Here is a 20,267-nt window from a genome sequence, read left to right on the forward strand (position 1 = left end):
GTCGACAGGCAAATGCAGCCAAACAACAGGCACGCAAAGCGGCGCCGCATAAAAGGACGAGAGCTGCTCATTAGCTCTATGAGCAGAAGAGGCGAGAGGAACGCCAACTTCTCAGAAGGAAAAAGAGAGGGCATGAGAAGCGTGCGGTCGAAGATGTTGGGAGGTATAAAAGCAGGAATGAGGTTTGAAAGTTTTATGAACAGGTGAAACGAAATTCACAGGTACATAAACCTAGAACCAAAGACTGCAAAGACGAAAGTGGAAACATCACAGTGGAACCGCAGTCAATGCTGAGGATTTGAAAGGACCACTTCTGCAGACTGTATAACGGCGATGACGAACTGAATTCCGCTGTCAAGCTGGATGATAAATTCAACATAGACGACGAAAGGCAACAATCCCGTCCTCCCGACTTAGACGAAGAAAAGATTGCCATATCTAAGCTGAAGTCTAATAAAGTTACTGGAGCGGATGGCTTGAATGCCGAGCTCTTTAAAGCAGCTGGAGATAAGTTGGTTAGGAGCATGCACCAACTTATCTGTAAGATATGGTCGGAAGAAAGCATGCCCGATGAATGGAAACTCAGTATTGTTTGCCCGATCCTGATAAAAGGAGACCCTCTAAACTACACCAGCTATAGAGGAATTAGTCTATTTAACATCGCCTATAAAATCTTCTCTGCCGTAATGTGTGAATGTCTAAAGCCCATCGTAAAAAACATGATAGGTCCTTATCAGTGTGGTTTTAGACCAGGAAAGTCCACAGTTGATCAAATATTCACATTACGGCAGATCCTGGAAAAACCCCAAGAAAACCAAATCGACACCCACCATCTTTTCATCCAGCCATGTCTAGTTTTGGCATCCCTGCCAAACTCGTCCGTTTGTGCAGGATGACCATGGAGAATTCACGCTGCTCCATAAAGGTTGGAAACAACTTAACAGAACCTTTCGATGTCAAAAAAGGTTTTAGACAAGGTGTATGCGCTTTCATGCGAATTTTTTAACATCGTGCTTGAAAGAATAGTGACGAGCTCACACGTCAACACTTATATTTTTTTTAAAAGTTTGTCCAATTACTGGCATATGTTGATGACATTGACATAATCGGTAAGTTCAAAGTTACAATGACAATTCGATGATTTATGAGATTTAGTGTTCAAAAATCTAAATTCAAACTTGTCAAGTCCCTTTTTTTAAAACCTGATAGTATCTTCCATGATTAGGGCCTTTAATGCGTAAACATTTCTTTTGCAAAATCATCTTAGTGATTATGATCGTTTTCCCCTTGGAGGCTTAGTTAATGTGTCGTATGCGGTGTTTAGAGTTTCGAAGCCTCTTTATCCACAACGTGTCACTGCTTAGTGTAGTTACGATAATTTGTGCACCTGTTACGATAATTTGATAATGTTGCTAAGCTTTATGACTGGAATGGAAATGAAAGTGTATAGATGTGGACGACGTTTATTTTCCGCAAGATAGATGGCGGGACGATGTAGTACCCGTGGCATGATGGTAAGTGCGTTGGACTCACTCTTACAATTATTGTAAGACGCGCTAGACTCGTTTCACTAACGCCCTAGCGAGAGAACTTCGTTCGAGTGACATAGCTCCACCAAACAACAGAAACCTGACAAATACAGAAATTGACCAACATTAATAACAGATGGACGAAACAAATAAACGAACGATGGAACGGACATTACCAAAGTTCGAAGAACAGGACCAAATGGACGCTTACAGAAACGCGGCTATTGACGCACTACGTAAGCACAAGAGTGGCTTACGGACAAGACTCCAAAACTTGTACAGACGACTTACAGACCCACGCGACTTGAATTTTAGGACACTGAAGTCGTCAATAAAAAATGTCAACCTGTTGATTAAGGAGAACTACAGGCGACCGCAAGATCTGGTCAGTTAATTCGAGTGACCCTGGTATGTTCCCCAAAATCAACAAGATATTCAGAAAAAAGAACGACAATGGGAAGGTCATTGTGTGTCTTAAATTTCAAAGAACTGAAGAGCACAGAGACGTACTCATGACAGCGCAAATAGATCCAGAAGAAGCCATCTTTGACGATGACTTTTACATAATTGAAGATCCGAAGGAAAAAGTGGAGGCGGTTGGAGCTGCTTTCCAGCAAGTGTATAAGGTGAATGTTAGCATTCGCCTCAACCATGACCAGGAAAACAGAGCCCTACTTAATCACTTTTACCTCCGTAATGATATCACACATTGGCGATCTGAGAACCGCAGTTTCATGCGGGTCAATGACGATTCCTTGGCAAATGCCATAATCACCGAGCAAACGGGACCAAGTCCCTTGTTAGTGACGAAGGTTGAGCTTCAGCTCATCTTCAATTCAATACAAAATAAAAAGTCAGCAGGTGTCGATAGTATATCCAACGTTGTAATAAGACATTTACCGATGGAAGCAATTGACATTTACACCACACTCTTCAATAATGCACTGAATAATGCATATTATCCAGTGCATTCGAAGACTGCTGTGGTTCATCCTCTCCCGAAAAAGGGAAAGGACAACTCCAACCCGTCAAATCTTCGGTCGATAAGTCTTCTTCCGAGCATCAGCAAAGTTTTCGAAAAGATCATTAATAGGGCTCTGACTAAGTGGGCTGCGGACAACAAAATAATTCCGGATAAACAGTTCGGGTTCAAGGCGGGTCATGACACAATTCATGCTGCGTCTAAACTCGTTTCTGATATCCAATGGAATAAATCAAAACAACAATGCACAGGTAATGTTCTGGTTGATTTGGAAAAGGCCTTAGACACCGTATGGTTAGAAGGTCTTTACCTAAAACTGAGCAGGCTTGGCATAAGCAAGCCATTGTTGTATATACTTTATGATATGCTTAACGGTAGATAGTTTGTTGTCAAATGTGGCAATGTAACTTCTACCACAACATTCCCAATTAAAAATGGCCTTCAACTGGCAGCGGTGAATTCGCCGATTCTCTTCAGCATTTACACCAGCGATCTGATAGGTAGTCTTACAAAGGCAATTTCGTACGCCAACGATCTAATTGTGTTCAGAACGGCCCGAAAGGTATAGGTTATTAAAATTCTCTTGCAGCGTGATTTCGACAAGATTCAGCGATATTGGACTGGAAACTGAAAGTAAATGTCCAGAAGTCGGAGACAATTCTGTTCCGGACTCCGTTGGCTAGGGCCACGAGGGATAAGTGTACGAATTGGCGCAAGATGGTCATCGTTGATCTTCACGGGCAGAAATTATCGAGCAAAAGTGTAGTGAAGTACCTCGGTATCTGGTTAGATCAGTATTTATATTTCGACAGACATATAAATGCTGCTCTGAACAGGGCCAGAGGAGCTTTCGCTCTCACGAAACGGCTGTTTTTAAGCAGTCAGCTTGATTCCAGAGTGAAGGTAATTTGCTTCATGGCCCTCATACGGCCAATGATCGTTTATGGTTGTCCTGTGTGGTTCAACGTTGCCCCTTCCCAGATGGAGAAGTTTCGGGTGTTCGAGCGGCAGTGTTTACGACGCTGTACCGGCTTATATCGAACAGCTGAGTTTTCTTATGTGCATTACTTTTCCAACGCGGTCCTATACAACGGGGCTCGAATCAACAGAATTGACAATTTCGTGATAAAACTCGTTCGAGGTCACATTGCAAGAGCTATGTCTTCGACCAACAATTTAATTTTCGGGGCGTTCTATCCAAACGGCGAGTATTTTGAAAGTGCACGCTTGAGCGGGTTCATTCCACCAGAGGCATTCCTCTTTTTAGACAAATGCGGTATGATACAGGATAGATTGGCAGTTCCGTTAATCTACCACGTGAGACGAAGAACCGTGGATAGGCGACTCCCGTACAGTCGGGACGTCATGGCACAAGGCGGAGCGGAGCTCCTTCGGTTCAGTAGGGATGTGTCCGAACGGGACCGAACTGATAGGGTGAAGCAGGAGGACCAGTTTTGGTGGCTTCAATCGGCACTTGATATGGGGTAGTCGGGATGGCGTTTTAAGCCTTGGCCGGCTTACATACTTGTTGAACAGTTTTAAGGTTTAGTTTTAAGCAGAAAAAAAAAATAAAAAAAAAAATTAAAAATAAAAAAAATTTAAAAATTAAAAAAAAAAAAAAACATGTAATATAAAAAAAAATTTAAAAATTTAAAAATTTAATCCTCCAAGAATAATTCTTGTCATGAAAAAAGTGCTATCTCAAATTAGCCGTTCGGATTCAGCCTAAAATTGTAGGTCCCTTCCATTCCTGACAACAGTAATCGCTTACAGGAATGGTTGAGAGTTTTAAGTCAATAGACCCTGGTTTCCATTTATTTTTTTTATATGGCGGGACGATAAACAATAAACACAAGTAATGAAAGTAGTGCAATTTTCCAGAAAGAACATAAGACCCCAAATGTGCGGATTGATTATGAACCATTTATATCTCTTAATGTAACTTCTTATTGGAAAACCCTAAAACAATTTCAAAGTTCCGTAATATTTTCACGAAACACCTTATAGCACCGTTTTAATATATTTCGCTATCTACCTACGCTAGAAGTAGAAACAAAAATACAAAATGAGAGGAAGAAGCAAAGAAGAACACCATAACACGGAAGTTGAATACATCCCACACTATCTCAAAAGGCATTGTGCATTGTGCAATGCAATATTATTCTGCCCATATAGCGTTATATACTTTTCGTCCACAGAAATTATATCAGAGATGTCCTTATTTTGTCATCTCACCCAATCTTTTCTCCCTGATGATGGTCCTTCTCCTTCTTTGACTGCTTCTGCGACTGTTCTGATGCCACAATAATACACAATAGCACATCATACACACACATACTCACCCTCATCCTCATCTAGAAAGCGAAAGAAGGTTAACGGACGAGGACGACAACATCAAAAATAATTCCAAGATTTTTATGGATACGCCCGGTTGAGCGGATACCGAGCAATTTTCTATTGGAATACCCGACGAACTACAAACGGACCAGAGACCAGAGAGGTAGATGCAGAACAGACCAGAAGCTGGAGCAGGAGTAAAAGGACCAAGAGTAGCTCTATATAATGATGGCGACATCGTCGTTGAAGTTTACATCGCGTGGACGCCACCATTGAAAAAAATAAAATAAATACATATCCAATCCATACACAAATAAAAAGCAACAAACCAAAAAATCACACACTCCCTAGGTACCGGCTAAGCTAGTGTAGATATGACCTACCTTATCTACCATACCACCATAATACTCAACTTGCTGCTTGAACCTTTAGAAAAATGTGAAAAATGTGCAGGATCTAAGCACCGAACCGTGTCCAATTTCCAGATAGTAAAGCTGAAATAGGATGTAGAATGTAAAAGGAGCAAGGAGCAGGGAGCAGTTCCAGCCATCATCAGAATCAGAATCAGAAGCCAGTAGCAGTACCTTCCTTGAGTAGAACTGTGTGCCAAATAGGCTATGAGGAATTCGAAGAAGGAAGAATTGTACATGATGTTTATTGTTCAATCACCACGTAAAAATCTTTCAATAAGTTTCCATCTTTCGGGTGCATTTCACGTCTTGCTCTTGATGTTATCATAACACCGGATATAGTAAACTGTGGGATTTCTGCTTTCCTTTTTTTTTATTTTTCATTGTGAAGAAGGTGTATCGAGAGAGGTACAGAGGAGGAGGAGAAGATCCTACAATACAAGTTAGTATTGGAATCAAACTTCACGAGACGACAAGGACGAGGATGAGGATGAAGACGATGAGCGACGAGCGACGAGCAACGATAACAAAAATAGATTTAAGAGTTCTGTAGATGATTTTTATTGACATTGAATGATGGAGAAATTGGAAAATATCGGTTTTTGATTGCAATTTGTCATCAAAACTGAAATGTTCTTTATTATTATTTTTGATGAAAGTGGAATTCGTTCATACAGTAAGAATTTTTTCTTCCCAAGCAATTATTAAGAAGTATTCGATACTTTGAATTGATATTCGATTGAAATATCAGTATTTTTGTAACTTCTAAGAATTAAATTATAGAGAGATCTATGGTATTCTTTTTTTCGCTTGTCCTAGGAATCTTTTTTTAAAATATCTGATGTCTTGAACATTTTTACTACTTTATTATCAAGTTTCAATTCAATAATTTTTCTTATCTTAAAAAATGTTTATCTATTCTTTTTTTCAGCAGAAGCAGAGCACTTACTTTAAATGTCGGATTAAGAGCTCAAGAATAAACTAAGAAGGAAATTTGGAGCTGTCGAAGCTTAAAAATGTGACAAGGCATGGAAGATATTTAAAGCACTAGTAAACAATTAAAAAAAAGGAATGTTTGGTAGCGTAAAAGCCTATTTCAAGTAAGTATATAAAAATGTACCTGCTTTTTCGAAACCGCATACTTAAATCTTTCCAAATCTAATTACTTGTTGAGCATAATGTATATGACAGGGTGGTATCTCTGCTGTATTGACATTTTAAACTTACGCTTTTTGAGCAAATGTCGGTACCCGTGGCATGATGGTTAGTGCGTTGGACTGTCATGCAAGGGGTCTTGGGTTCAATCCCTGGCTGTGCCAGCTTAATTTAAAAAAAATTAATTTTCGCGGGTACTGCCTCTTGCGAGGAATTGACAAATCTTTCAAGTGTAATTCTTGTCATGAAAAAGTGCTTTCTCAAAACTAGCCGTTTGGATTTGGCCTTAAATTGTAGGTCCCTTCCATTCCTGACAACCGTACTCGCACACAGGAAGGGTAAAGAGTTGTAAGTCACTAGGCCCTGGTTCACAACGGACTATTGCGCCACCCCATTTGATTTTTTTTTTGAGCAATGTTTGCAAGACTCGAATCCAGCTTCAGCAATTGTTAGGTGTATATTGGGATTTTGTTTTCTCATAACTTTTACAGCCTGAAGTATTGCCTGAGGTATAGCCAAGAAAAATAATAATCCAATATCACTTTACGACGAAATGACGTATTTTTTCAAGGGCACAAACTCAATACTTTTTTATGGATTAAGATGTCTTAAATTCGAACCATTCTGTTACATTTAATTTAAAAATAATAAAAATAAGCAAAAACGGTTTTTAAGGCTGAGCTAAAATTAAAAACATCGCTTAAGAATAAATTGTTATTTTGGAAATAGTAAATCTTTCTCTTATAGATACAATTTAGGTTATTTTTGTTTAAACTTTGAATGTAATTTTTTTTTTTTTTTAAATGGCGATCTCAAGGCAACCTAGCCTGAGATCCATTTAGCGCTGTTGTGCGCCGTTTTGATACCAAAAACTCGTTTGACCTTTGATTGAAAGGGATAGATTGATAGAGAAGCTTCATAGCGATTATGTTGGAACCAATTTGTCGCATTGAGAAAAAAGATCTCTTAACTTTGTCTCAGATAGCTCATCAAGTTCGTGAAAGAATGCTTTTCCAAAGTATTTCATTATAGTGTTTGCCAAAGCAGGACATTTGCAGAGGAAACGGATTATCGTTTCACTTTCTCTTTGGTCACTACAACTACGGCAAAAGGTGTTGTAGGAGATAGCCAACTTCTCTGCATGAACTCCTATAGGCCAATGTCCGGCACAAACCGCAACAATCCTGGCAATGTCTTGCCTTGGCCTGCATAGAAGATCATTTGTACGGGTTTTGTTATAGGTTGGCCATATCTTCCTTGATATAATGCAGTTGGGTAAATTGCTCCACCTCCGGTTTGATTCTGTTTGGTAGATAGAAACGATTTACCCTTCAAAGCACCAAGAGGAATGTTAACTATTTCCGCAAGTGAGCTATGATGGGCCGATCCTTGCCTGGCTAGCTCGTCAGCTCGTTCATTTCCCATGATACAACTATGGCCCGGAACCCAGATCAGGGTGACACCGAGGTTAATATTCAGGCTCTTAAGCTCATCGCGACATTGCTGGACCAATTTATATGAGGATGTGGCCGAGTTAATGGCTTTGACAGCTGCCTGACTTTCTGTAAAGATAGCCGCATTTAGGTTTTGGTTTGGGCTTTGTTTAAGTATCTTACATGCCTCCCTAGCTGCATTTACGGATTCAGAAAAGATCCCAGAGCCAACTCCACACTCCATCTTTCAGCCGTCAGTAAAGATGGTTGTGTCGAAACCTATCGACACGATGTCATCCTCTCTTGATGGGAAAATAACCTTAAAACCCTTACTAAGGTTCAAAGTAGGAGTGCAGTAGTCAGTGTCTACCGAGATAATATCTGAGGGAATCAATTCCGTTCTGTTGCTGTGACCATAAGGTTTTGACAACCAGCTGTTTGATTCCTTCAGCCTTATATCGCTGTATTTATGTATTTAATAAAAAGGTTGATTGGTAGAAGATCCAAAATAACTTTTAAGGCGTCAGTGGGGCAAGTACGCATGGCCCCTGTGTTGCCCACGCAAGCAGTTCTCTGAACCTTCTTTAGCTTATCAATATTATAGGCTTTGCTAAGAGCAGGCCACCACACAATCGACCCATATGTTAGGATTGAACATACTACGGCTGTGTAGATCATCTTTGACTGAAGTCCCCACTTTTTGCCAAAAGTTTTGCTGCAGGTGTAGAAGGCAACACAGGCCTTCTTAACCCGTACTTCAATATTTAGTTTCCAGTTTAGTTTAGGGTCGAGTATAACTCCCAAATATTTTGCACTGGAAGACAATGATAGGATTTGACCATTGAGTCGAGGTAGCGTGAAGGGCGGTACTTTAGTTTTGGTGGTAAAGAGCAACAGTTTAGTTTTACTTTGGTTAACTCCTAGTCCACAACTCGTGGCCCAGCTGCTAACTTTCTTCAAAGCTGCCTCCGTAATTTCACTTATCACAGAGGTGTACTTTCCTGACACCAATAGCACCAAATCATCAGCATAGGCTTCCGCCTTCACTCCACATCTCTCTAATTTAACGAGAATTGTATCCATGACCAGAAGCCATAGAAGAGGCGAAAGAACACCACCCTGGGGTGTTCCCCTACTCACGTGTTTTGTTGCGATTGTATTGCCTAGAGAGGTTTGAATCTTGCTACCACTGAGCATGGAAATAATCCATTCTCGAATGAAGTCTTCTACACGGAACTTAACGAGCGATTCTTCTATGGATTCTGTAAGGACGTTGTTAAAAGCAGCCTCTATGTCTAGGAAGGTGGAAAGAGTAAATTCTTTATAATGGATTGTTTGTTCTACAGTACACACTACCTCATGGAGGGCAGTCTCCGTAGATTTGCCCTAAAGATAAGCATGCTGAGGGCGTTCGAGAGGTCGTCCAACTAGGATTTCTCTTATATGGTAATCAAGAATGCCCTCCAAGGTCTTAAGCACAAAAGATGTTAAGCTTATTGGTCTGAAATCCTTCGCGGATTTGTGACCTCGCCTCCCCACTTTCGGGATAAAAACTACTTTGACCTGTCTCCACGACATGGGCACATGCTTGAGAAGGAGACATCCTTTTGAAAATTTGTTCCAGCCATGGAGCTGCCACATCATGCAACTTTTGAAGCATAACTGGCATATATTTAACTGGACAAGAGACTCTAAAAGCTTTACTTATAGAAGTTTCAAAGGTTTTCATCTTTGATTCAAGGTCTCCAATCGATTCAGTAAAATTCGGTAAGTTGCTTAGTTTGGAATTGCAATTTGAGTGAATTTCGTCCAGTCAGTTCTTTGGGATTTCTGTAAGGCGGAGGGTTTTTCGACTCGAAATTAATTTGAAAAAGAATCCACTTGTGATCCGAAAACTAATTCAAAGGGGAAACTCTCCAATTTTCCACTAATAAATTACGGTTGTTTACTAAAGTAACATCAAGCACATCCTCCAATCCATCATAATTTCCCCAGCTCGGAAAGACGAAAGTGGGAGTATTGCCTCTTTTACAAATGGTCATATTATTTTCAATAATAAAATCCAAAATTGACTCACCTCGTTAGTTGATCACAGAACTTCCCCAAAGGGTATGCCGAGCATTTGCGTCGCCTTCGATCAGAAGGTTCGCCTTTTTGATGTTAGCTTCGGTTATGATGTTGCACACCCCCTCCGGAGGTGATGGTGCATTGTGGGCAGAGTAAAAAGAGACCAAGAATGTAATACTCTCATAGTTTTTAAAAATACGTTTTGTAGTTGATTTTTAGTGGTGATTTCGATTTCAAACTTTTATGCTAATTATTTACTCATGTTTTAAAAATATCCGTTTTTTGTTCATATTTCAAAAACTTGATTTAATAGAATTCTTTAGAGAACAAACAGTTTTATGGTTTAGCCTCTCTCTCAGATTTTTGCGGACAAGATTTTTCCAATATTATATGAAATAAGGTGAATAATATTTAAGAAAAGCATTAAAGATCATGGATTTCATTATAAAAAAGCTATTCCATTAATTTTGATAACCTCGAAAGGCCTAATATGTTTATTTAATTTTTTAGCATAAGTAAATTTTTAACAACTTTTAAATGCCAGTTAAATATAAAATATAGTGAAGTTGACCCAAAAATTCGATTTTTAAATTAAAGGAAAAATGGTTTTGTTGACAAAATATAAATTGAAGTTTGTATATCCAAAATCTCTTTCTAATATAGTCTTTCTATAACGAAGTGCTGAAAGTGCACTCTCCGTTTGAAATATTTATTGCTTAATTTTCTTCTATTTCATGTTTTCCAAATAGAATTGGACAATCGCCATCTTTCCATTTATAATAATTATAATTTTAAGACCTAATTTAAGTGCGTTTTGAGAGTAACAGGCAAAAGTAAGAAGTTCAAATTTCGACGTAAATCAAATAGTTATATTCGGTAGCCAAAATATCCTATTAAAGTTTTGAATTCCTCTGAGATTGAATCCCCATCCCAAACGTATGCAACGTTAATCTCATATAAAGCTCGAAATATTTTAATAATTTTGTTTGGTACTCCTATTTTGGTAAAGTGTTTCTCGAGTGAACTGTATTCAGAGGTGCTCAAAAAATAAACAAAGAATGCGACAACTTTTTACTTGCGACATATAAGAACTATATGGCAAGTTTTGCATTCATAAAAAATTTCGAAAAATTACGGGCTCAAATGGGTATAGCTTTGGATTTGAGCTTATCTGTGTAATTAAGATTATTTAAGTTTAAGAATAAGAATTTTGACATAAAAAACATACCTTCCTTAAATTGTTTTTCTGTTTTTCAAATTGTTTTACTAAATGGGGAGTCCCGTTAAGTATTTTCCAGGTATTATTTACTTTAGTTTGGCATTTGTCTAAGTACGCGGTGTTGGTTTGGCGTCATCAAAAAGAACATTTTCTTGAAAAATGACGCAAAAAGTACCAAAATTCTTATCTTTGAAGGACAAAGTAAGGGTTTTAGAAAATCTAAAAGGAGGATCAAGCGTTACCAGCTTAGCATATCAATACAATGTTGCAAAATCAACAATTTGCGACATCAACAGAAAATCGTAGACAATTTTAAAATTTGTTAACATTACATTTTCTGGACGTGGAATGCGAAAGACCATAAAGCGTTCTGAACTTCCAAAAATGGAAAAAGCTCTTTACCGTTGGTTCATCAAACAGCGAGAAAGAAATTATCCAGTCAATGGATTGATGGTTAAGGAAAAAGCTAAATCTTTCCATTCAAAAATTAATGAAACTCAGGGCGATTTTAATGCGAGTGAAGACTGGTTGCAAAGATTTAAGGAGAGTTATGGTGTGCGTTCAATCAAAATAAATAGTAAAAAGTTATTTTTTAGACGTGCCCTTGTGGACAATTTCAAAAACAAGCTGCAAGCCAAATTAAAAGAGCAACGTCTACCTCAAAATCAAATATACAATGCAGATGAATCCGGATTATTTTGGAAGCAGTTTCCTGACAAGACATACCTACGTATCATCTCAAGAAAAAAATGCTCCTGGCAGAAAAACGGAAAAACAGCGCTTCACTTTTCTTGCTTGTACAAACACAACAGGAGAACATAAAATTAAGCTTTTAGTGATTGGAAGAGCAAAAAATCCTCGCTCTTTCAGGAATTTTAAATCTCATGTTGACTGCAGTTGCTCCAAATCGTCATGGATGACAGCTGCTATTTTTAAAAATTGGGTTCATCACTATTTCGTACCACAGGTAGGAAACAGATTGCAATGTTCCATTGATTTCAAATGTTTTCATGTGTAGGTCAGAACATTTTTAAAACACCAAGAGTTTCCCACCAAAGCTCTTCTTTTAATTGATAACGCTTCTCATCCACCCGAAAACGAATTAACATCTGAGGACGGGTTAATAACTGCGATTTTTATGCCGCCGAATATCACGCCACCAAATGATGTTATTAAAGCATTCAAAAAATTGACGTTAAGAGACGCTATTTGTTATTTATATTTAGTTTGGCAACGTCTTGTGAACACGATCGGTTTTTAATAGTTCATGTTGCCGAAAGTCTACTGTTTATCCAGGAAGATATGGCATATGAATAAATCTATAGATCTTTTGTGCAGAGCCCAACATGATACAGCCAGGGTCACTGAAATGTGTAGCGATGGGGGCGCATTAAACGAAATTAAGCATCTCTCACAATACTCATTGTCATAGTTGGGGAGACTAACGTTAAGTTAAAGTTAAACTGTTCTAGTTCTGGAAGATTAACTTCCCGAATTTCATTCATTAAAAATCATGATGAAACCTCCATAAATGAAAATCAAGGACGTGATTTCCATTTTGTTCGCGACTAAAACGGGCCCCTCCAGCGATATTTGAGTCTTTTATCTCCCTCTCTTATAAAATTGCACATGGGAAAATGCCTAGAAAGCCTTATACTTTTTATGTTCTAATATAAACAGTTTAGATTAAACTATTTAAAACCATTTTTATGTACATTTCTATTATTTCGTATGCCCATTATATCAAAGATATTAATAACATAGGATATAATAATTAGAACATTGGTTGCCTAGCTATAATATATATTTTTTCTATGATGTTCATTTTAACAGTTTTAATGAGTTGCTGGAAAATGTATCATTCTTCTTTTACCAATAACACTAGCAAATGCCAAAAACGAAAGCTTATTAAACAGCAGCGGGTTAAGATAAAATCTCGTACTGGAAAGCCTAATAAATACAAATAAATACAAATAAATAGACTATTTGGTTAAAATACTTCAATATTGCAATATTTATGTATTTTTTTTCATTCATTCTTACTATGGTATAAAACGGAAAAGTGCCTCTAGCTTGAGTGGTTAAGGATCTTCTGCTTTTTCATATAAAATCATATTTTATGGTAAATAGCATATTTTTTTTAACTAAACGGTGATTTTTTAAGAGCTTGAGAACTTTGAAAAAAAACGCATAAAATTTGCAAAATCTCATCGATTCTTTATTTGAAACGTTAGATTGGTCCATGACATTTACTTTTTGAAGATAATTTCATTTAAATGTTGACCGCGGCTGTGTCTTAGGTGGTCCATTTGGAAAGTCCAATTTTGGGTAACTTTTTCGAGCATTTCGGCCGGAATAGCCCGAATTTCTTCGGAAATGTTGTCTTCCAAAGCTGGAATAGTTGCTGGCTTATTTGTGTAGACTTTACACTTGACGTAGCCCCACAAAAAATAGTCTAAAGGCGTCAAATCGCATGATCTTGGTGGCCAACTTACCGGTCCATTCCTTGAGATGATTTGTTCTCCGAAGTTTTCCCTCAAAATGGCCATAGAATCGCGAGCTGTGTGGCATGTAGCACCATCTTGTTGAAACCACATGTCAACCAAGTTCAGTTCTTCCATTTTTGGCAAAAAAAAGTTTGTTAGCATTGAACGATAGCGATCGCCATTCACCGTAACGTTGCGTCCAACAGCATCTTTGAAAAAATACGGTCCAATGATTCCACCAGCGTACAAACCACACCAAACAGTGCATTTTTCGGGATGCATGGGCAGTTCTTGAACGGCTTCTGGTTGCTCTTCACTCCAAATGTGTCAATTTTGCTTATTTACGTAGCCATTCAACCAGAAATGAGCCTAATCGCTGAATAAAATTTGTCGATAAAAAAGCGGATTTTCTGCTAACTTTTCTAGGGCCCATTCACTGAAAATTCGACGTTGTGGCAGAACGTTCGGCTTCATTTCTTGCACGAGCTGTATTTTATACATTTTTACACCAAGATCTTTGCGTAAAATCTTCCATGTGGTCGAATAACACAAACCCAATTGCTGCGAACGGCGACGAATCGACATTTCACGGTCTTCAGCAACACTCTCAGAAACAGACGCAATATTCTCTTCTGTACGCACTGTACGCATTCGTGTGGTTGGTTTAATGTCCAATAAAGTAAACTGAGTGCGAAACTTGGTCACAATCGCATTAATTGTTTGCTCACTTGGTCGATTATGTAGACCATAAATCGGACGTAAGGCGCGAAACACATTTCGAACCGAACACTGATTTTGGTAATAATATTCAATGATTTGCAAGCGTTGCTCGTTTGTAAGTCTATTCATGATGAAATGTCAAAGCATACTGAGCATCTTTCTCTTTGACACCATGTCTGAAATCCCGCGTGATCTGTAAAATACTAATGCATGAAAATCCTAACCTCAAAAAAATCACCCTTTATTTAATTAAAAAAAAAATTCCTTATGCATACATTTAAAATAAGCTGGAAAAGAAGAAAAACTTCTTTTTATAAAACTTCTACCTTTCATTTCATGCCCTGAGATCTAATGCAATTGTAGAATCTTATTTATTTATATACAACGTTAATTGAATGTTTTTTGTTATCAGGGGCCTTACTATATAACTCGATTCTACAATGAAATTGCTCGAATTCAAAAAATTAGTACAATATATCTATTTGACTATTTTCGAAGCAACGAGAATCGAATAGTTCTGGTAGTGCCAACTATATTCTTATGAACTTTCGAATAAACGAGGAACTACGTAACTCAAAAGTAGAATTCAAAACAAGGCAAAATCGAAAATAATCACTCTACATCAATCGGTAGTGTTTTTACTTGCGAAGTTTTTTTTTTGTCAAAGTGTAAGTAAAATGTTGAATATGAGTTCCATCTCAAACCTAATTACACCGGAAATTCGTAGTGTTTGCCAAAAATTGGCTTTGGACTTTCGTTTCTCTTCCTAATTCATTTCAAAATTCATCATCAGCGGGTACATTACTCTTTCGATTGAAGTCAAAATTTCGGCAAGTATTTTTGACATGGTTTGCTGTGCAATTCCAGTGTTCTTGTCACCACCGATTTGGTTTTGGTAACCTCCTGTTGCCAAAAAATTCAATACTGCTGAAAACTTGATAATATGGTGTTGAGTAAGCATAAAAATCCGTCTTTAGAAAGACGGTAGCTCTTAACAAAACTAAAATAAAAGTGTATATTTTTCATTAAGAATGCGTTCAAATACTCTACCGTATGTATGTACACACATATGTAAATGTACAAACCTTTTCTCACTCAACTCTATTATTTTGAAATTATCTCTTATTCTTCTGCGTTTAATTTGCTCGTACCATTCTTCATTTCCTTGAAAATTGAACCAAATTCCAACGGTGTCCATTTTTGTAATATTTATTTTGTCCAAAAATTTCATGTTTTTTTTTAACCTGTCAAACAATTCGATACTCGTTCGAAAGTTCAAATTTTTTTGAAAACAAGTTGGTATAACCCGCATCCGATTCTTCTTTCATTAGTACGATTTTAAAGTTTTTATCCCGAAAGTGGGTAGGCGGGGTCACGAATTCGCAAAGGATTTCAGACCAATAAGCTTGACATCTTTTGTGCTTAAAACCTTGGAGCGCATTCTTGATTACCATATTAGAGAAATCCTAGTTCGACGATCTCTCGAAAGCTCTCAGCATGCTTATCTTAAGGGCAAATCTACGGAGACTGCCCCTATGAGGTAGTGCGTACTGTAAAACAAACAATCCATTATAAAGAATTTACTCTTGCCACCTTCCTAGACATAGAAGGTGCTTTTAACAACGTCTTTTCCGAATCCATAGAAGAATCGCTCGTTAAGTTCGGTGTAGAAGACTTCATTCGAGAATGGATTATTTCCATGTTCAGTGGTAGGAAGATTCGAGCCCTCTAGGCAACATAATCGGTAGCCTATGCTGATGATTTGGTGGTATTGGTGTCAGGAATGTACACCTCTGTGATTAGTGAAACCACGGAGTAAGCTTTGAATAAAGTTAGCAGCTGGGCCACGAGTTGTGGGCTAGGAGTTAACCAAAGTAAAACTGAACTGTTGCTCTTTACCACCAACACTAAAGTACCGCCCTTCACGCTACCTCCACTCAACCGGGAAATCCTATCTTTGTCTTTCAGTGCAAAATATTTGGTAGTTATACTCGACCCTAAACTAAACTGGAAACTAAATATTTAAGAACGGGTTAAGAAGGCATGTGTTGCCTTCTACGCCTGCAGCAAAACTTTCGGCAAAAAGTGTGGCCTTCAGTCGAAGATGATTTTACGGACGTACACAGCCGTAGTACGCCCAATCTTAACATATGGTTCTATTGTGTGGTGGCCTGTTCTTAGCAAAGCCTATAATATTAATAAGTGAAAAGAAGGTTCAGAGAACAGCTTGCGTGGGCACCACAGGGGCGATGCGTACTTGCCCAACGGACTCTACCAATCGACCTTTTTATTAAATACATAGTTTCCTGCAGCGCTATTAGGTTGAAGGAATCAAACAGCTGGTTTTCAAAACCTTATGGTCACAGCAACACAACGAAATTGATTCCCTCAGATATTATCTCGGTAGACACTGACTACTGCACTCCTACTTTCAACCTTAGTAAGGGTTTTAAGGTTATTTTCCCATCAAGAAAAGATTGGGAGGATGGCATCGTGTGGATAGGTTTCGACACAACCATCTTTACTGACGGCTTAAAGATGGAGTGCAGAGTTGGTTCTGGGATCTTTTCTGAGTTCTTAAATGTAGCTAAATCCGTAAGGCTTCCTGAATTTGCTAGAGTTTTTCATGCTTAACTGCTGGCAATAAGGGAGGCATGTAAGATACTTAAACAAGGCCCAAACCAAAACCTAAATGCGACTATCTTTACAGACATCAGGCAGCTGTCAAATCCATTAATTCGGCCACATCCTCATCTAAATTGGTCCAGCAATGTCGCGATGAGCTTGCGAGCCTGAATATTAACCTCGGTGTCACCTTGATCTGGGTTTCGGACTATAGTGGTATCGTGGGAAATGAACGGGCTGACGAGCTAGCCAGGCAAGGATCGGCTTTTCATAGCTCACTTCCGGAAATAGTTAACATTCCTCTTCGTGAAGCAATTTACCCAACTGCATTATATCTAGGAAGATATGGCCCACCTTGCCAAGGCAAGATATAGCCAGGATTGTTGCTGTTTGTACCGGACATTGGCTTATAGGAGTTCATGCGGAGAAGTTGGTTATCTCCTACAACACCTTTTGCCGTAGTTGTATTGACCAAAGAGAAAGTGAAACGATAATCCGTTTCCTCTGCAAATGTCCTGCTTTGGCAAACACTAGAATGAAATACTTTGGAAAAGCATTCTTTCATGAACTTGATGAGCTATCTGAGACAAAGATTAGAGACATAATATTTTTTCTCAATGCGACAAAATGGCTCGGACATAATCGCTATGAAGCTTCTTTATAAATCTTTCCCTTTCTATCACAGGTCAAACGAGTTTTTAGTATCAAAACGGCGCACTACATCGCTAATTGGATCTCGGGCTAGGTTGCCTTGAGATCGCCATTTCTACCTACCTACCTTCTATTATTATAGAGCTGAGAAGTTTGTTTGCTTGTTTGTTTGTTTGTTTGTTTGAAAGGGGTAATATCAAGAACTATTGCTCCGATTTTAAAAATCGATCATTGTTAGAGAGCCTATTTATTGAGAAAAGCATTAGGCTTTAAAACATCGCGCTAAGACATATACGAACGGATCATCAATAATGTTTCAAAATCGGGGATTCAAAATTGGGGATTTGATTGCCATTTGAGAACTACTACTGTGTGCACTGCGGAAACGTGTCAAGTTTTGCTAAAATAATGTATGACAGTATCGTTCCCCTTTAAGAGTTTTTAGTTTTAGTTTTTTTCTCCCATTTGAGTCTAGACCAAAAAACGAAGAACCAGCCCAAAAGAAAATGTCAAGAAACGACAATCGTCATCTGGCAACACCGTTGCTTTTGATGTTGCCGTTGAAGAATTAAAGCAGATTGTTGTTGCTGATGGTGTTGCCAATGGTGTTGCTGCTGATGATTATATTTATGAAGCTGCTGCCGATGCTGTTGTTGTTATTGATGGTGATTTTGTTAATGTTGCTGATAATGCTTCTATTTACTATCAAAATTCTGGAGGTCTTGGGACAAAAACAATAGAGTTCTATAATGCAGTCACGGATAATTCGTATGCTGTAATTGCTCTGACTGAAACTTGGCTGTGTGATAGTATAAGCAATACTGAACTGTTTGACACCAGCTATGTCGTCTATAGAAAATATCGCTGTTATTACCACGGGTTTATCAAGGGGAGGTGGAGTTCTGCTGGCAATTAAATCTTCATTCAGGAGTAGTTGGGTAGATCTTGATGATTCTTCAGGTTTGATTGAACAAATTTGTGTATGCATCGATTATAGTCGTTCTAGAGATGGAGGCACTGTTAAAATATATTATATCTTGTCATATATACCACCTTATTCCGATATAAGTATTTATTAAGCACATATTTCTAACATGAAAATCATTGCTGACAGTTTAGATTTAAATTCTTTTATATTAGTGTTGGGTGACTTTAATTTAAGTAACGTCAAATGGATTTACTCCAATGATGATAAATGTTTGATTCCGTGTAATGCCTTAACTGATTTTGAAGTAGAAACGATTGATTCTATGCTGACTATGAGTTTTGTTCAATGGAATCCGTAATAGTATTGGCCGTATTTTAGACTTAGTATATACATATGAAGACTTAATTTTAACTGTAACTGAAGCTACTTTTTTATTGTCAAATAATAGTATACATCATAAAGCGTTGCTCATCTCTTTTGATATTTCTTTTTTAAATTGTAATTCTGAAGATCGTATTTATTTATGATTTTTTGAAAGCAGATTATAACTATATTAATTATTATTTATCCTTGATTGATTGGGAATTAAGTTTATCGGGATCATCTAATTTAAATGATAGGTTTGCCTTGTTTATGAATATAATAGAAGACGTTTTCTCTAAGTGTGTACCACTCAAAAGAGTGGTGAGCTCAAATAAGCCTGTATGGTTTAATAAAAGATTGGCCAACTTAAAAGGTGAAATGAAACGAATGTATAAGAAAAGTTTAAATGATTCATCACATCATGTAACATGTTGTCGACTGAGATAAGAATATGAATTTTTAAAAAGATTTCTTTATCGCCAGCATATTTTATCTGTAGAATCCAAAATTAAGAGGAATCCTAAGGCTTTTTGGACTTTTCTGAATACAAAAAGGAAATCGCTCGGTATTTCTCTATCTATGAAATACAATGATGTTCTGAGCAGCGATTTAAAAAATATTTGTAACATGTTTGCGAACTTTTTTCAATCTAACTACGTTGCTGAGCCAGAATCTGCTTTGAACCAATTCGTGATGTCTCGTCTGTAAATTTGGGAAATCTTTATGTCTCTAAAAATGATATTTTATCTGAACTATCATCTCTTAATGGCTCTCCTACTCTTCCACCTGACAACATTCCAGCTATTTTTGTTAATAATTGTAGATATAATCTAGTAATCCCGTTTCATATAATCTTTAATCTTTCGCTGTCTACAGGTGTATTTTTGGATTGCTGGAAGTACTCATTTGTCACCCCAAATCATAAGTCTGGTTCTAAGCAAAATATTGAAAATTATAGGCCAATTTATTCGTACTACGGGAATGTAGAACGATTGCCACGCTCTATCATTGTAATGTTCAGGAATTCAAAATCAATGTACACTGACATCTCGTATCTAACCCTTCCCTCTTTCCCGCACTGTGTCATTGACATATTATAGGGTATACAAAACCCTTTCAGTGTTTGCTATGTGTGACAATTTAAGCTTCGTCAATCTTTGTTTTCTATTTCTGTTCCCTAAGGTTTCACTTATTGCTATCATTGGTTTGCAATATTAAACATTTTGTTTCGAAGATTGGAAAGCAATTAAAAAAATTAACTATGTTATGTTTGGCATTAAGATGAAACTAATGAGTTATAGAATTAAGTTTACTAAAAATATATGTAGTTAAGCGTAAATTAGTGGTAAAACAAGAATATTT

The sequence above is a fragment of the Eupeodes corollae genome, chromosome 3 (genome assembly GCF_945859685.1).
Source record: "Eupeodes corollae chromosome 3, idEupCoro1.1, whole genome shotgun sequence".
Classification (NCBI taxonomy): domain Eukaryota; kingdom Metazoa; phylum Arthropoda; class Insecta; order Diptera; family Syrphidae; genus Eupeodes; species Eupeodes corollae.